Here is a 19,642-nt window from a genome sequence, read left to right on the forward strand (position 1 = left end):
CTTTTTGAAATAATCATGACTGTTGTATTCTTCCTTAGTTTTCCAACTATCAGATTTCTTTTGTAGACAGGTGAAAACATGAATGTTCATCCATTATTCTGGAAAAAAGCAAGGAATCAGAAGACATTGGATTTTTGTGTTTCCTAAGATGATTCATGACCTGTTAATAAACTGCCAAGATATCCCACATAGGAGATCAGAAAAGTTTAAAGATATAAAAGCTGCATATCTACCACACGTGTGATTCCTCCTCCCTTTCCTACATAATTTGAGAAATGAGTTGTTCTACAGGAACACATTTATAAGAGTTGTGGGGCAACATTTCCTACGTGCTCGAAGGTCCTATCTATGTGCAGTGAAATTCATAGGGTTAAAAAGGATAAAGAGGTCCATTTTATCTAACAGTACCCTCCAGTCTTCATTCCCTATTCTCTTATCAAATGATAGTTTGATTTTTTGCCTTTCAAATCTTGCTTACTACTTGGTTTTCAATATTCTTGATGGGGGAGGGGTCACCTTGGAAAGCAAGTCAAGGCGTATGTATTTTAGGGTGCAATCACTGCCTCTGGGTTATGAAACAATGTGATTTCTGCCCCTGAAACTCACTGTACAAATACAAAGTAATTTATTAACTCAGCAAAGACTTTTCTAGCGCACCAGCTATCAGCGTTGATGCATTCATTCGACAAGTGTTGAGTGCTCACCTGCACGCCCAGGTGCTGTCCCAGGTGGTGGACACACAGCGATCTGTCCTCCTTCAGCTTCTAGTCTAGAGTCAGGAATTGTGCTCGGCGCTCTAGAAAGAGAGATGGTTCATTCTCCAAAGGAACTCTGAATCCAGTGAGAGAGAGAGACAAGCAGACAAATCATCCCAACATGCTGTGTTAAAAGAGAGTATAGACAAGCCCAGGGATGGCATAAAGGAGAAAGTGTTTATCATCAGTTTGACATGTTGGCCAATCAACACGGCACAATTACCATGCTGATGGTGATTTCCAGACACTACAAATAAGCCTAGCATAAGGCCCATTGCCTTTATAATCAATAAATGCCCCATAGTCTCAAATTACAAACAAATGAATTCACATTTGGCTCAGAAATAAATAGCCTTCAACATAATAAAATATTTTTGAAGCTGTTCACAATTGTCCAGAAAATAATGCAGATAAAAAGCTGCTAAAAAAAAAAAAGCTCTTATTGATACAGATAGCAATTAATATAGTGTTAGAAGAACAAATCAAAGAGTTTAGCTGTCACAAGATGTCCCAGAATGTAGTTATAATCGTCACTAATTTAACAACCCAGATAGTCTGTTATGCTATGAAATGAGCAAGGCATGAGAACTTAGCACCACTAACTGGCTCCCCAGTAGAAATTCACCTAAAAACTGGTGCACCCTCTCATGCGTGCACGTGCTTTCTTGTGCACCACACAGAAATGTAGCTCTGACAGAAAATCTTCTAGTCTAAAACAAAGCACTTAGCCGGACTAGAAACTACAGTCCTAGTGGCAAGTACCTTGGTGTAGCTTTTGAAATTCAGAGACACCTAAAAAGTCAGTAGTTTCTGCAAGCCTGACACTACTTATGGGCAATCAAGAATTATTACTCTATAAATTATGTTTAAGCTCAATCCATTCTCATTTCCTGTGTATCCTCTGTTTTAAAGTGTGATTCTCAGAGCTTGTTTCTGTGTGAGAGGCACCCTGATTAGGAAGGAGCATCAGTCTGCAGCAGCCTGCAGCAACTACTCTTACCCCAACACACCCCTCTGTCTCACCAGCTCCCCTCACCAGCTTCCTCAAATTCTGGAGCACACTGGGTTGCTCCAGGTGGTAGAGCCAACCACTGCCTGATCACAAGTAGTTTAAGCAAAGAGGGATAAGTGGAACCATAAGTACTAGGTACTCTTCCACTCTTCCCAAAAGATTTTTCCACCTCGCACAAAGAATTCAGGTGCCTCCATGCCGCCCTCTAACAGCATCAGGCTTCCAGTCTGCAACAGAGTACCGAGTCGACTCAGTTATTCCGCAAGCTCACTTGAACACCTACTGTGTACCAGGTGCTGTCGTCAGTGCGGAGGTCCCAACAATGACCAGCACACAATGGTTTCTCTCATGTGATCACAGTCCAGTGTGACACAACCACATGTGAATGTAATGTGAACTGAGACCCCAAACTCTCCAGACCTTTCACTTGTTCTTATGGGCACAGATAAATTCACATTGAAATAACACTAAGAATCAAAATCTCTAGAGCCAGGAAGTGTCACTAGAGAATTTTACCAAACATTTAAAGAATAACTGACACCAGTTTTGCACAATCTCTTCCAGGAAATAGAAGAGGAGAGGGTGTTTCTCAACTCATTTTATGAGGCTAATATTGCCCTAAATACCAAAACCAAATAAAGGACAAAGGAAACTATCGACCAATATCTCCCATGAATTTAGACACAAAAATCCTCTACAAAATATTAGCAAATCAAATCCAGCAATGTGTGAAAAGAATAACATGTTACAACCACACTGGTTTATCTAAGTTATGCAAGACTGTTTCAATATTCAAAAATCAATCAATGTAATCTACCGTATTAACAGGTGGAAGAAAAAATCATATAGTCATGTCACCTGATGCCAAAAAAAAAGCATTTGACAAAACTCAACACCTATTCATGGTAAAATCTACTGGCAAACTAAGAATGGATAGGAGCTAGGATACATGTGTGTGTGTGTGTGTGTGTGCATGCGCTCACATGCATGCACCCATGATCAGTCATGTCCGACTCTTTGTGACCCCCTGGACTGTAGCCCACAAGGCTCCTCTGTCCATGGAATCTTCCAGGCAAGAATATTGGAGTGGGTTGCCATTTCCTTCTCCAGGGGATTGAACCTGTGTCTCTTGCATCTCCGGCATTAACAGGCAGATTCTTTACCACTGTACTACCTGGGAAGCCCTGGAATATAAGACTGACATACAAAATCAACCGTATTATATATACTAAGAGCAAACAAGCAGAAATCAAAACAAAATCACAATACCATTTACAACTGCTCCAAAGAAAATAAAATATTTAGGTATAAATATTCTGTATGCTGAAAATTACAAAATGCTGATGAATGACATCAAAAAAGACCTAAATAATTGGAGAGACATACCATGTTCATTAGTTGAATGATTCATCATGGTGAAGATGTCAGCTCTCTTCAAACTGATCTATATGTTTAATTTAATACAATTTCTATCAAGTTCTCAGCAAGATTTTTGGACATTATTCTAAAATTGGTATGGAAAGGCAAAGACTGTAGAGTATCCAGAATGATTATGAAAAAGAATAAAGCAAGAAAAATCATTATTCCTATCATTAAGGCTTACTATGCTGTGCTGTGCTTAGTTGGTCAGTTGTGTCTGACAATTTGCAATCCCATGGACTGTGGCCTGCCAGGCTCCTCTGTCCGTGGGGATTCTCCAGGCAAAAATACTAGAGTGGGCTGCCATGCCCTCCTCCAGGGCATCTTCCCAACCCAGGGATGGAACCCAGGTCGCCTGCATTGCAGGCAGATTCTTTATCACCTGAGACACCAGGGAATCCCAAGAATACTGGAGTGCGTAGCCTATCCCTTCTACAGGGGCTCTTCCCAACCCAGGAATTGAACCAGGGTCTCCTGCATTGCAGGCAGATTCTTTACCAGCTGAGCTACCAGGGAAGCCCCAAGACTTACTATAGAGCTTCAGTAATCAACACAGTATGGTACTGGTCGGGGGGACCAACATATAGATTGATAGAATGGAACACAGAACCCATAAATGAACCCAGCTAGTTTTTTTTACAAAGATGTAAAACCAGCTCAATGGAGTAGGAATGGCCTTTTCAGTAAATGCTGCTGGAGAAACAGAATATTCCATAGGCAAAACAGAAAGAATCTAAACCTCCCATGGAATACAAAAACTAACTCAAAGTGGATCATGAACTTAAGTGTAAAACCATTGAAGTTTTTGAATAAATAGAACATTTATTATGTAAAGACCTAGGATTTGGCAAAGAGTTCTTAAATTTGATACCCAATGCACAGTCCATAAAAGGAAAAACATAAATGGAACCTCTTCAAAATGTAAAACTTTTGCTGTTCAAAAGACCCTGTTAGAGAGGCAGTCCTAAGATGGTGAAGGAATAGGACGGGGATCCAGATCACTTTGTCCCCCACAAATTCACCAAAAGAACATTTGAACGCTGAGTAAATTCCACAAAACAACTTCTGAATGCCGGCAGAGGACATCAGGCACCCAGAAAAGCAGCCCATTGTCTTCGAAAGGAGATAGGAAAAAATATAAAAGACAAAAGAGGTAGGGACTGAGCTCCATCCCAGGAAGGGAGTCTTTAAAAAGAGAGAAGTTTACAAATACCAGGAAACACTCTCACTGCTGAGTCTGTGGCGAGGCTTGGAACCACAGAGGGCAACATAACCGGGAGGAAAAATAAATAAATAATGAAAACCCACAGATTATGTGCCCAATAGTAACTCCCCCAGTGGAGAAGCAGCTCAGACGCCTGCATCCGCCACTAGCAAGCGGAGGCTGGGCAGGGAGGCGCGGGCTGCATTGATTACAGTAAGGACTGGGCATGAATGCCCCGAGGGCAATTTGAGGGAAGTAACTTGAGCTAGCAAACCAGCCGTGGGAAAGCTACCACACGAAAAGCCCTAACCTAAGATACCGTCAGGCCCGCTCACAGAACAAAGGACTGAGCAGAGCTAGCCGGCTGCAGGCCGGCCTATCCCCCTCCGGTGACAGGCAGGCAAGGGCAGCCAGAGCCAAAAGGGGGCAATTGCGGCCCCAGAGAGGCATTATCTATCAAACTGCAAGCAGGCTTCATTGCTAACCAAGACTTCTTGGGATTCTGGACGGTCAACATCCGCCTGAGAAGGTGCGCCAGTTGTACACCCAGAAAACTGAGTGGCAGGGACGGGGAGGCGATAAGTCACAGCAACTGCACTCACCAAACACCTGATCACCTGAGCTGCTCGGACCTGGGAAGGGCACAAAACACAGGCCCAACCGAGTCTGAGCCTCTGAGGACTACCCGAGTACCTGAACCTGAGCGGCTTAGACCTGGGAAGTGCACACAACCCAGGGACGGCCTCAGACAGTTCCCGGCAGAGCAACCTGGAACCTAAGCAGTGTAAAACAGGGAAAGCACACACGCCGTGAGCAAGGGCAAACCCAGTGTGGCCGAGACACTGCAAGCGCACACCAGTGTTGTTTGCAGTGACCCTCCCTCCCCACAGCACGACTGAACTGCTGCTGCTGCTAAGTCACTTCAGTCCTGTCCAACTCTGCATGACCCCATAGATGGCAGCCCACCAGGCTCCCCTGTCCCTGGGATTCTCCAGGCAAGAACACTGGAGTGGGTTGCCATTTCCTTCTCCATTGCATAAAAGTGAAAAGTGAAAGTGAAGTCGCTCAGTCGTGTCCGACTCTTAGCGACCCCATGGACTGCAGCCCACCAGGCTCCTCCATCCATGGGCTTTTCCAGGCAAGAGTACTGGTGTGGCATGCCATTTCCTTCTCCAAGTTAGCCTAAAAAAATGTCCACCACCGCCCCCTTGTGTCAGGGCGGAAATCAGACACTGAAGAGACCAGCAAACAGAAGAAGCTAAAACAGAGGGAACCTTCTTGGAAGTGACAGGTGCAATAGATTAAAACCCTGTAGTTAGTACCGACTACATAAGCAGGGGCCTATAGATCTTGAGAAATATAAGCTGGATCAAGGAACTCTCCAAAAATGAACTGACCCCACACTGCCCACAACAATACCAGAGAAAGTCCTAGATATATTTTTACTATCATTCTTTATTTTTTTTAATTTTTAAGTCCTCTATTACTCCTTTAATTTTCATTTTTATAACATACTATTACTTTGCACAAAAAAAAGAGAGAGAGAGACCCTATTTTTTAAGGCAAACTTCATATAAATATATTTTATAATTTTTGTGACTTTGTTTTTTCTTTTTTCTTTAATATTGTATTTTTGAAAATCCAACCTCTACTCTAGATTTTTAATCTTTGCTTTTTGGTATTTGTTATCAATTTTGTACCTTTAAGAACCCAATCTTTAGTACCCATTTTTACTTGGGAACAAGATTACTGGCTTGACTGCTCTCTCCCCCTTTGGACTCTCCTTTGTCTCCACCAGGTCGCCTCAATCTCCTCCCTCCCTCTTCTCTTCTCTACCCAACTCTGTGAATCTCTTTGTGTGTTCCAGAAGGTGGAGAACAATTAGGGAACTGATTACTGGCTGGATCTGTCTCTCTCCTTTTGATTCCCCCCCTTTATCCTCCTGGCCACCTCTGTCTCCTTCCTCCCTCTTCTCTTCTCTGTATAACTCCATGAACATCTCTGAGCGGTCCAGACTGTGGAGCACACATAAGGAAGTGATTACAGGCTAGCTTGCTCTCTCCTCTTTTGATTCCACCTCATCTCATTCGGGTCACCTCTAACTCCCCTCTTCTCTTCTCCATGTAACTCTGTCAACCTCTCTGGGTGTCCCTCACTGTGGAGAAACTTTTCATCTTTAACCTAGATGTTTTATCAATATTGCTGTATAGATGGAGAAGTCTTGAGGCTACTGTAAAAATAAGACTGAAAACCAGAAGCAGGAGGCTTAAGTCCAAATCCTGAGAACACCAGAGAACTCCTGACTCCAGGGAACATTAATCGACAGGAGCTCATCAAACGTCTCCATACCTACACTGAAACCAAACACCACCCAAGGGACAACAAGTTCCAGAGCAAGACATACCACGCAAATTCTCCAGCAACACAGGAACACAGCCCTGAGCTTCAATATACAGGCTGCCCAAAGTCACTCCAAACCCACTGACATCTCATAACTCATTACTGGACACTTCATTGCACTCCAGAGAGAAGAAATCCAGCTCCACCCACCAGAACACCGACACAAGCTTCCCTAACCAAGAAACCTTGACAAGCCACCCATCCAACCCGACCCACAGTGAGGAAACTCCACAATAAAGAGAACTCCACAAACTGCCAGAATACAGAAAGGCCACCCCAAACACAGCAATATAAACAAGATGAAGAGACAGAGGAATACCCAGCAGGTAAAAGAACAGGATAAATGCCCACCAAACCAAACAAAAGAGGAAGATATAGGGAATCTACCTGATAAAGAATTCTGAACAATGATAGTGAAAATGATCCAAAATCTTGAAAACAAAATGGACTCACAGATAAATAGCCTAGAGGCAAGGATTGAGAAGATGCAAGAAAGGCTTAACAAGGACCTAGAAGAAATAAAAAAGAGTCAATATATAATGAATAATGCAATAAATGAAATTAAAAACACTCTGGAGGCAACAAATAGTAGAATAATGGAGGCAAAAGATAGGATTAGTGAGGCAGAAGATAGAATGGTAGAAATAAATGAATCAGAGAGGAAAAAAGAAAAACGAATTAAAAGAAATGAGGACAATGTCAGAGACCTCTGGGACAATGTTAAACATTCCAACATTCGAATCATAGGAGTCCCAGAAGAAGACAAAAAGAAAGACCATGAGAAAATACTTGAGGAGATAATAGTTGAAAACTTCCCTAAAATGGGGAAGGAAATAATCACCCAAGTCCAATAAATCCAGAGAGTCCCAAACAGGATAAACCCAAGGCAAAACACCCCAAGACACATATTAATCAAATTAACAAAGATCAAACATAAAGAATAAATATTAAAAGCAGAAAGGGAAAAACAACAAATAACACACAAGGGGATTCCCATAAGGATAGCAGCTGATCTTTCAACAGAAACTCTTGAGGCCAGGAGGGAATGGCAGGACATACTTAAAGTGATGAAAGAAAATAACCTACAGCCCAGATTACTGTACCCAGCAAGGATCTCATTCAAATATGAAGGAGAAATCAAAAGCTTTACAGACAAGCAAAAGCTGAGAGAATTCAGCACCACCAAACCAGCTCTCCAACAAATGCTAAAGGATCTTCTCTAGACAGGAGACACAAAAAGGGTGTATAAACTCAAACCCAAAATTATGAAGTAAATGGCAACGGGATCATACTTATCAATAATTACCTTAAATGTAAATGGGTTGAATGCCCCAACCAAAAGACAAAGACTGGCTGAATGGATACAAAAACAAGACCCCTATATATGTTGTCTACAAGAGACCCACCTCAAAACAGGGGACACATACAGACTGAAAGTGAAGGGCTGGAAAAAGATATTCCACACAAATAAAGACCAAAAGAAAATAGGAGTAGCAATACTCATTTAAAGCAGACTTTAAAACAAAGGCTGTGAAAAGAGACAAAGAAGGACACTACATAATGATCAAAGAATCAATCCAAGAAGAAGATATAACAATTATAAATATATATGCACCCAACATAGGAGCACCGCAATATGTAAGACAAATGCTAACAAGTATGAAAGGGGAGATTAACAATAACACAATAATAGTGGGATACTTTAATACCCCACTCACACCTATGGATAGATCAACTAAACAGAAAATTAACAAGGAAACACAAACTTTATCTGATACAATAGACTAATTAGACCTAATTGATATCTATAGGCCATTTCACCCCAAAACAATGAATTTCACCTTTTTCTCAAGCTCACATGGAACTTCTCCAGGATAGATTGCATCCTAGGCCATAAATCTAGCCTTGGTAAATTCAAAAAAATTGAAATCATTCCAAACATCTTTTCTGGCCACAGTGCGGCAAGATTAGATCTCAATTATAGGAGAAAAATTATTAAAAATTCCAACATATGGAGGCTGAACAACATGATGCTGAATAACCAACAAATCACAGGAGAAATCAAAAAAGAAATCAAACTATGCATAGAAATGAATGAAAATGAAAACACAACAACCCAAAACCTGTGGGACACTGTAAAAGCAGTGCTAAGGGGAAGGTTCATAGCAATACAGGCATACCTCAAGAAACAAGAAAAAAGTCAAATAAATAACCTAACTCTACACCTAAAGCAACTAGAAAAGAAAAAAATGAAGAACCCCAGGGTTAGTATAAGGAAAGAAGTCTTAAAAATTAGGGCAGAAATAAATGAAAGAGAAACAAAAGAGACCATAGCAAAAATCAACAAAGCCAAAAGCTGGTTCTTCTTTGAGAGGATAAATAAAGTTGACAAACCATTAGCCAGATTCATCAAGAAAAAAAGGGAGAAAAATCAAATCAATAAAATTAGAAATGAAAATGAAGAGATCACAACAGACAGCACAGAAATACATAGGATCATAAGAGACTACTATCAGCAATTATATGCCAATAAAATGGACAACTTGGAAGAAATGGACAAATTCTTAGAAAAGTACAACGTTCCAAAACTGAACCAGGAAGAAATAGAAAATCTTAACAGACCCATCACAAGCACAGAAATTGAAACTGTAATGAGAAATCTTCCAGCAAACAAAAGCCCAGGTCCAGACAGCTTCACAGCTGAATTCTACCAAAAATTCAGTTAGAGAATTTAGGTGTTAGAGAAGAGCTAACACCTATCCTACTCAAACTCTTCCAGAAAATTTCAGAGGAAGGTAAACTTCCAAACTCATTCTATGAGGTCACCATCATCCTAATACCAAAACCTGACAAAGATGCCACAAAAAAAGAAAACTACAGGCCAATATCACTGATGAACATAGATGCAAAAATCCTTTAAAAAATTCTAGTAATCAGAATCCAACAACACATTAAAAAGATCATACACCATGATCAAGTGGGCTTTAACCCAGGGATGCAAGGATTCTTCAATATCCACAAATCAATCAATGTAATACACCATATTAACAAATTGAAAAATAAAAGCCATATGATTATCTCAATAGATGCAGAGAAAGCCTTTGACAAAATTCAACATCCATTTATGATAAAAACTCTCCAGAAAGCAGGAATAGAAGGAACATACCTCAATATAATAAAAGCTATATATGACAAACCCACAGCAAACATTATCCTCAATGGTGAAAAATTAAAAGCATTTCCCCTAAAGTCAGAAACAAGACAAGGGTGCCCACTTTCACCACTACTATTCAACATAGTTTTGGAAGTTTTGGCCACAGCAATCAGAGCAGAAAAAGAAATAAAAGGAATTCAAATTGGAAAAGAAGAAGAAAAACTCTTACTGTTTGCAGATGACATGATCCTCTACATCAATCAGTTCAGTCAGTTCAGTCGCTCAGTCATGTCCGACTCTTTGCGACGCCCATGAACTGCAGCACGCCAGGCTTCCCTGTCCATCACCAACTCCCAGAGTTCACTCAAACTCACGTCCATCGAGTCAGTGATGCCATCCAGCCATCTCATCTTCTGTCGTCCCCTTTTCCCCCTGCCCCCAATCCCTTCCAACATCAGAGTCTTTTCCAATGTGTCAACTCTTCGCATTAGGTGGCTGAAGTACTGGAGTTTCAGCTTTAGCATAATTCCTTCCAAAGAACACCCAGGACTGATCTTTAGAATGGACTGGTTGGATCTCCTTGCAATCGAGGGACTCTCAAGAGTCTTCTCCAACACCACAGTTCAAAAGCATCAATTCTTCGGCGCTCAGCTTTCTTCACAGTCCAACTCTCACATCCATACATGACTACTGGAAAAACCATAGCCTTGACTAGATGGACCTTTGTTGGCAAAGTTATGTCTCTGCTTTTCAATATGCTATCTAGGTTGGTCATAACTTTCCTTCCAAGGAGTAAGCGTCTTTTAATTTCATGGCTGCAGTCACCATCTGTAGTGATTTTGGAGCCCAGAAAAATAAAGTCTGACACTGTTTCCACTGTTTCCCCATCTATTTCCCATGAAGTGATAGGACCAGAGGCCATGATCTTCGTTTTCTGAATGTTGGCTTAAAAGCCAACTTTTTCACTCTCCTCTTTCACTTTCATCAAGAGCCTTTTTAGTTCTTCACTTTCTGCCATAAGGGTGGTGTCATCTGCATATCTGAGGTTATTGAAATTTCTCCCAGCAATCTTGATTCCAGCTTGTGCTTCTTCCAGCCCAGCGTTTTTAATGATGTATTCTGCATATAAGTTAAATAAACAGGGTGACAATACACAGCCTTGACGTATTCCTTTTCCCATTTGGAACCAGTCTGTTGTTCCATGTCCAGTTCTAACTGTTGCTTCCTGACCTACATATAGGTTTCTCAAGAGGCAGGTCAGGTGGTCTGGTGTTCCCATCTCTTTCAGAATTTTCCACAGTTTATTGTGATCCACACAGTCAAAGGCTTGATCCTCTACATAGAAAACCCTAAAGACTCCACCAGAAAATTACTAGAGCTAATCAATGAATATAGTAAAGTTGCAGGATATAAAATCAACACACAGAAATCCCTTGCATTCCTATACACTAATAATGGGAAAATAGAAAGAAACAATTCCATTCACCATTGCAACGAAAAGAATAAAATACTTAGGAATATATCTACCTAAAGAAACTGAAGACCTATATATAGAAAACTTTAAAACACTGGTGAAAGAAATCAAAGAGGACACTAATAGATGGAGAAATATACCGTGTTCATGGATTGGAAGAATCAATATAGTGAAAATGAGTATATTACCCAAAGCAATCTATAGATTCAATGCAATCCCTATCAAGCTACCAACGGTATTTTTCACAGAGCTAGTACAAATAATTTCACAATTTGTATGGAAATACAAAAAACCTCGAATAGCCAAAGCAATCTTGAGAAAGAAGAATGGAACTGGAGGAATCAACCTGCCTGACTTCAGGCTCTACTACAAAGCCACAGTCATCAAGACAGTATGGTACTGGCACAAAGACAGAAATATAGATCAATGGAACAAAATAGAAAGCCCAGAGATAAATCCACGCACATATGGACACCTTATCTTTGACAAAGGAGGCAAGAATATACAATGGATTAAAGACAATCTCTTTAACAAGTGGTGCTGGGAAAACTGGTCAACCACTTGTAAAAGAATGAAACTAGAGCACTTTCTAACACCATACACTAAAATAAACTCAAAATGGATTAAAGATCTAAACGTAAGACTGGAAACTATAAAACTCCTAGAGGAGAACATAGGCAAAACACTCTCTGACATACATCACAGCAGGATCCTCTATGACCCACCTCCCAGAATATTGGAAATAGAAGCAAAAATACACAAATGGGACCTAATTAAACTTAAAAGCTTCTGCACAACAAAGAAAACTATAAGCAAGGTGAAAAGACAGCCTTCAGAATGGGAGAAAATAATAGCAAATGAAGCAATGGACAAATAATTAATCTCAAAAATATACAAGCAACTCCTGCAGCTCAACTCCAGAAAAATAAATGACCCAATCAAAAAATGAGCCAAAGAACTAAATAGACATTTCTCCAAAGAAGACATACAGATGGCTAACAAACACATAAAAAGATGCTCAATATCACTCATTATCAGAGAAATGCAAATCAAAACCACAATGAGGTACCATTTCACGCCAGTCAGAATGGCTGCTATCCAAAAGTCTACACGCAATAAATGCTGGAGAAGGTATGGAGAAAAGGGAACCCTCTTACACTGTTGGTGGGAATGCAAACTAGTACAGCCACTATGGAGAACAGTGTGGAGATTCCTTTAAAAACTGGAAATAGAACTGCCATATGACCCAGCAATCCCACTGCTGGGCATACACACCGAGGAAACCAGAATTGAAAGAGACACGTGTACCCCAGTGCTCATCACAGCACTGTTTACAATAGCCAGGACATGGAAGCAACCTAGATGTCCATCAGCAGATGAATGGATAGTGGTACATATACACAATGGAGTATTATTCAACCATTAAAAAGAATACATTTGAATCAGTTCTAATGAGGTGGATGAAACTGGAGCCTATTATACAAAGTGAAGTAAGCCAGAAAGAAAAACACCAATACAGTATGCTGCTGCTGATGCTGCTAAGTTGCTTCAGTCGTGTCCGACTCCATGCGATCCCATAGATGGCAGCCCACCAGGCTCCCCCATCCCTGGGATTCTCCAGGCAAGAACACTGGAGTGGGTTGCCATTTCCTTCTCCAATGCATGAAAGTGAAAAGTGAAAGTGAAGTCGCTCAGTCGTGCCCGACTCTTAGCGACCCCATGGACTGCAGGCCACCAGGCTTCTCCATCCATGGGATTTTCCAGGCAAGAGTACTGGAGCGGGGTGCCATTGCCTTCTCCGCCAATACAGTATACTAACGCATATATATGGAATTTAGAAATACGATAATGATAACCCCGTATGTGAGACAACAAAAGAGACACAGATGTATAGAATAGTCTTTTGGACTCTGTGGGAGAGGGTGAGGGTTGGATGATTTGGGAGAATGGCATTTAAACATGTATATCATATGTGAAATGAATCATCAGTCCAGGTTCGATGCATGATACAGGATGCTCTGGGCTGGTGCACTGGGATGACCCAAAGGGATGGGATGGGGAGGGAGATGGGAGGAGGGTTCAGGGTGGGGAACACGTGTACACCCGTGACAGATTCATGTTGATGTATGGCAAAACCAATACAATATTGTAAAGTAATTAGCCTCCAATTAAAATAAATTTATATTAAAAAATAAATAAAATTATCTTCCTGAAAAAAAAAAGACCCTGTTAAATGTATATCAAATCATCACATTGTACAGTTTCAATATTATACAATTATATTGTCAATCATACCACAACATAGGGGTGATGGGAGACCCTGTTAAGAGAATGAAAAGATAAATTCCAGATTAAATCATTGCAAACCACATATCTGACCAGTGATTAAGACCACATTCCCAATGCATGCCTGGTTGGAGAAGATTCTGCATGCCTCGTGGCCTGCCCTCCCCCCACCAAAAAAAAAAAAAAAAAAAAACCTCTCAAAACTCAACAGTAAAAAAAAAAGAATCAAACAAGAAATTTAGAAAATGGGCAAAAGACATTAACAGTCATTTGGCAGAAGAGGATATACACGTGTTTTGACAGTATCTGCTCTGGGTGTGGGAGGACAGAGCAGTAGCCATGCCTCAGACACTTGCCACTCAGGTCCTAGGGGCAAAGGACACTGTTAGTGCTTAATTCTATGACGGGCAACACATTGTGTTTAGGGTACCAAACAAGCAAGTGTTCCAAAAACAGGACAATGCAAGGGAAAGCTTTTGATTTTGGTTTTTATTTTTCAATAAAGCATTAAAATAGTCACCAGAGAAGAAAACCAAACCACTGTGTGCTTACTTATGCCTTTTAAAATATGTTAGTGTCTTACTGTGTATAAAACAGATAACAAGGGTATGGGGAGGGAGGAGGGAGAAGGGTTCAGGATGGGGAGCACGGGTATACCTGTGGTGGATTCATTTTGATGTTTGGCAAAACTAATACAATATTGTAAAGTTTAAAAATAAAATAAAATTTAAAAAAGAAAAAAATAAATAAAAATGTAAAAAAAAAAAAAAGAAGAATGTACTGATGGGAAAAATATGACTTTATGTAGAAAGAACTTAAAAATAAATATGCAAAACTTTCCAAAAAAAAAAAAAAACAGATAACAGATGAGAACCTACTGTACAGCACAGGGAACTCTAATCAGTGCTCTATGGTGTAAATGGGAAGGAAATCCAAAAAAGAAGGCACATACCTATACATATAGCTTATTCACTTTGCTATACAGCATAAACTAACACAACATTGTAAAGCAACTATACTTCAATAAAATAAATAGTGATTGCTTGTTTTCAGAATAAGAACTGGGGGGCAGGGGTGATGTGGGGAAACCATTAACAATATTCTTAGTGTGTTGGACTTCTAACAATCTGAACAACCACTAATATAGAAAGTGGACAGGTTCTGAGTGGAGCATGCTCCCTTCATATTTCCTGGCCTCATTCCTTTAAATTCTTGTCCTTCAGAGGATTAAAATGTGTGCACTGGTCTATGATGAGAGACTAGAAAGTAAAATTTGAACTAAAATTACCAACCGAAACCAGTAAAGAGACCCCTGCTTAGCAGATCAGACCATCGACGTGAATCCTGAACAACTGTCTATGGTATAGGAAGGAATTATCTAAGCAATGGGGAAAGGGGGAGGGGATAAGTGGATGGACAACTCAAAAATATTAAAAGCTGCAAAACCCACTTTCAGCAAGGGGGTGAACAAAGAGCTAGAAGATTGAAAGCAAATAGAAGATTCCAATACACTATAAGCCAACTAGACAAACAAACATCTATAGGACTTTCCATCAAGCAATAGCAGAATACATATTTTTCTCAAATTATTCTGTAAGTGGCCCAAAGATGGCTAGTGTATATTGGCCCTTACATTATTTACTTTTTCACAAGAGGTTGGCACCATCAACTCAATGCCAAACTCAAATTCTTACATATCCAATTACTTTAAATATATCTAAAGTAAGTGTGTATTTAGCCATTTAGGGCCTGTCTGCTTTGCATACCCTGCAAAATTGCACCCAATATCTGCAAGCCATAGAGAAGACAAACACTGAGTGTAAAAGATTCCAAACTACTGCTGCCCCTCAGAGCTCTCTGAATCTGAGACCCGCCATTGCTGCTGAGGGACATCATCTTGACACATAAGCCCTCTCTCCATTTCTCTCTTCCCTGGGAATTCACTTCCTCTCTTCCCCTTTTGGATGGCGGGCCTTGTCTCTGGAAGGCCTTCTGCTGTGAGGCTCTTCCCCTCTCATGGAAACATGTCCAAATACTGCCCAAAAAGCTCACTGTACACCAAGGTCATCTCATGTTTCATCTTTCCTTGATCAGCCCCCAAATCCTCATACTCAAAATACAAATGCACACGGGATGTTCTCCAGAATAGACCATATGTTAGGCCATATAACAAGCCTTGGTACATTTGAAAGGGCCAAAATCATGCCAAGTATGTTCTCCAAACACAAAGGAATGAAATTAGAAATAAATAGCAGAAGGAAATTTGGGAATTCCACAAATATGTTGAAAACTAAACACCACATTTCTAAGTGTGTTTGAAATTTAGGTGAATGAAAATGAAAGCTCAGCATACCAAAATATATAAGATGCAGTTAAATAAATATTCAGCAGGAAATAGACAAGAGGAGAAATCAATAATATAGAGAACAGAAAATAAATGAAAATAAAGTTGATTGTTCAAAGAAATCAACAAAATTGACAAAACTTTAGCTGTGTGTGTGTGTGTGTGTGTGTGTGTGTGTGTTAGTCGCTCAGTCATGTCCAACTCTTTGCGAGCCCATGGACTGTAGCCTGCCAGGCTCCCCTGTCCATGGAATTCTCAGACAAGAATACCGGAATAGGTAGCCATTCCTTTCTCCAGGGTATATTCCCAACCCAGGGATCGAACCCAGACCTCCTGCATTGCTGACAGATTCTTTACCATCTGAGCCACCAGGAAAGCCAACAAAAAGAGAGAGACCCACATTACTAAAACCAGGCATGAAATACCTATTACCACCAACCTTTCAAAAGTAAAAGTGATTATGTGAGAAATTATGAACAATTTTATGCCAATAAATTAGATAATGCTAACACTGTTAAAGGAAAACTAATGTCGGTCATTTACAAATTCATCCAAAAGAATAGAAAAGGAGGGGAATACTTCTCAACTCATACTATGAGACCAGTATTACCCTGATACCACAACCAAAGAAATATCAGTAAAAAATGTTACCAAACAATGTACTGTATGAATATAGATGCAAAAAGTCTCAAAAATCTAGCAGCATACTGAAAGGATTATACACTGTGATCAAGCAGGACTCATCCCAGGAATGCTAGCTTAGTTTAACATACAAAGATCAATTAATGTAATACACTCTATTAATAGACTGAAGGACAAAAACAACATGATATTATCAATAAATGCAGGCAGGCACTTGGCAAAATTCAGCACATTTTTTATAAAAGCACTCAATAAACTAGGTGCAGAAGGGAGTTTCCTCAACCTTGTAAAATCACCTACATACACCACAGTTAACCTCATACTTAATAGGGGGAAAAAATGAAGGTTTCTCTTTAGGATCAGGAAAAAAAAATAATATACTCCCTAAGCACTCTCATTCAACATATTACTGAAAATTCTAGGTAGCATAACAAGGTAAAAAGGCGGGGGGGGGGGGAAAGAAGTGGGGCAGGAAGGGAAAAAGGTGGAGTGGAGGGAGGGGAAAAGAAGAGAGTGCAAGAGCATAACAATCCAGGTCAGAAGGGAAGAAGTAAAACAACTACCTCTATTAGCAGATTACATGACCCTGTATATAGAAAGTCCTAAGAAATCCACTAAAAACTATTGGAACAAGTGAGTGCAATAAGACTGCAAAGTACAAGATCAACATTCAAAAGTCTATTGTAATTCTATAGTTTAGTTCAGTCACTCAGTCCTGTCCAACTCTGCTACCCCATGGACCGTAGCATGCCAGGCCTCTCTGTCCATCGCCAACTCCCGGAATTCACCCAAACTCATCTCCACTGAGTCGGTGATGCCATCCAACCATCTCATCCTCTGTCATCCCCTTCTCCTCCTGCCCTCAATCTTTCCCAGTATCAGGGTCTTTTCCAATAAGTCAGCTCTTTTCATCAGGTAGCCAGAGTATTGGAGTTTCAGCTTCAACATCAGTCCTTCCAATAAACACTTAAGACTGATGTTCTTTAGGATGGACTGGTTGGATCTCCTTGCAGTCCAAGGGACTCTCAAGAGTCTTCTCCAACACCACAGTTCAAAAGCATCAGTTCTTTGGCACTTAGCTTTCTTTATAGTCCAACTCTCACATCTATACATGACTACTGGAAAAACCACAGCCTTGACTAGACAGACCTTTGTTGGCAAAGTAATGTCTTTGCTTTTTAATATGCCTTCTAGGTTGGTCATAGCTTTTCTTCCAAGGAGCAAGAATCTTTTAATTTCATTGCTGTAATTATATACTCTAGCATTAAACAATCCAAAAATGAAATTGAGAAAACAATTCCATTTACCAAAGAATTTTTAAAATAAAATATTTAGGAATAAATTTAATAAATGAAGGGCAAGATTTCTACACTGAAAATGATTTTCAAAATCATTGAAAGAAATGAAAGAACTAAATACATGAAAAGACATCCATGTTCATGAATAGGGAGACATAATATTGCTTGGACGGCAATACTTCCCCAAATTGGTCTACAGACTCAGTAAAACCTCTATCAATATTCCAGCCACTATTTTGTGGAAAATGACAAGCTGATTCTAAAATTCTCATGAAAATTCAAGGGACCAAGAATAGCTGACAGAATCTTGGAAAAGAAATACAAAGTTGGAGGACTCAATCTCAAAACTTAATACAGAGAGAGGAACAAGATGGCGGAGCAGTAGGTGGACATGGAGTACATCTCTCTCCACTGGATACATCAGGAACACACCTTCAAAACACAGAAGTGCATGCAGAACACCAGCTGAGAGCAGACACGAGTACCTGACCAGCGGAAAAGAATATATAGAACCACACAAAACTCGGTAGGATGAAGGAACTAGGGGAAAAAACAGGCGTGTTAGCAGGACTGGACCTGCTCTCGGCAGTTGGGGAAACTGAAGCAGGGGTCCGATCCCCACATCAGGGGAATTGTCTAAGTCAGAGGAGAAACATTTAAGGCTGAGAGTGAAACAGCTGATCTGTGACAGCCTAAATGGAATGAGAGTCAGACAGTCCTTGCCACAGCCATACATACCCTGAACAGGGATGTAGGTCCCCTAGAACGCCCAGCAGCAGAGCTGGAGTTTAGGGATTGTGGAGCAATCCCAGGGTGAGGTCTCCTGTTGATTGTGGAGAGACGGATGGAGGGGATGTGAGGGAGGAGATTGTGGTGGGAAATGCCTGGGGAGGAAAGCCAGGCAGCCATGGAAGCAAGGCAATACTGCTGAGTCATGCATAGGGGGTGGAGCCATCACCATAGCCTTTCTCTCCCCACACCCCAGCATGGGCATCTGAACAACAGAGAGGCTGGCCCATCAAACGCCTGATGCAGTGAACTACAGAGTAGGACCCCACCCAGGGTGCCCCTTTAAGTGCCTGACATGCCAGTCTACAGAGTAGGACTGCAGTCAAGGGGGGGGGGTCCCTCTATATGCCTGACACACGGATCAACAGAGAAGGACCCCTAGCAAGGGAGCCCTCTAAGTGCCTGAACAGGTGGAGCTATGGAGAAAGACTGATCAAAGACGTCATCTGATCACCAGCTACAAGAGGTTCAAAAAAAAGACTCTGATAGGACCATAACTCCTACAGTGGTGTCACTCCATGTCCCTGCACACTTGGTACCACCAGGGTCCCCACAAGCCAAGCAGCTGTGCCTCCTTCACGCTCAACCCTCACTGGGGCAGAGCTGCCACAGGCAAAAAAAGTTTGCATGTATGCACACAGGATCGCTTTGGCCGTGTCCAACTCTTTGCGATGCTGTGGTCTGTGGCCTGCCAGGCTTCTCCGTCAGGGGTGTTCTCCAGGCAAGAATACTGGAGCGTATTGGCCAATACTGGCTGCCATACCCTTCTAGAGCACTATATTTCCTGCTGCCCTAGCCACCAACCCCCCTGAGTACCTGGTGCTGCCAGAACCCCAAGCAGCTGCATCACCTCTGGCCCTCACAG

Source organism: Bos taurus, chromosome 17, assembly GCF_002263795.3.
Source record: "Bos taurus isolate L1 Dominette 01449 registration number 42190680 breed Hereford chromosome 17, ARS-UCD2.0, whole genome shotgun sequence".
In the NCBI taxonomy this organism is placed as follows: domain Eukaryota; kingdom Metazoa; phylum Chordata; class Mammalia; order Artiodactyla; family Bovidae; genus Bos; species Bos taurus.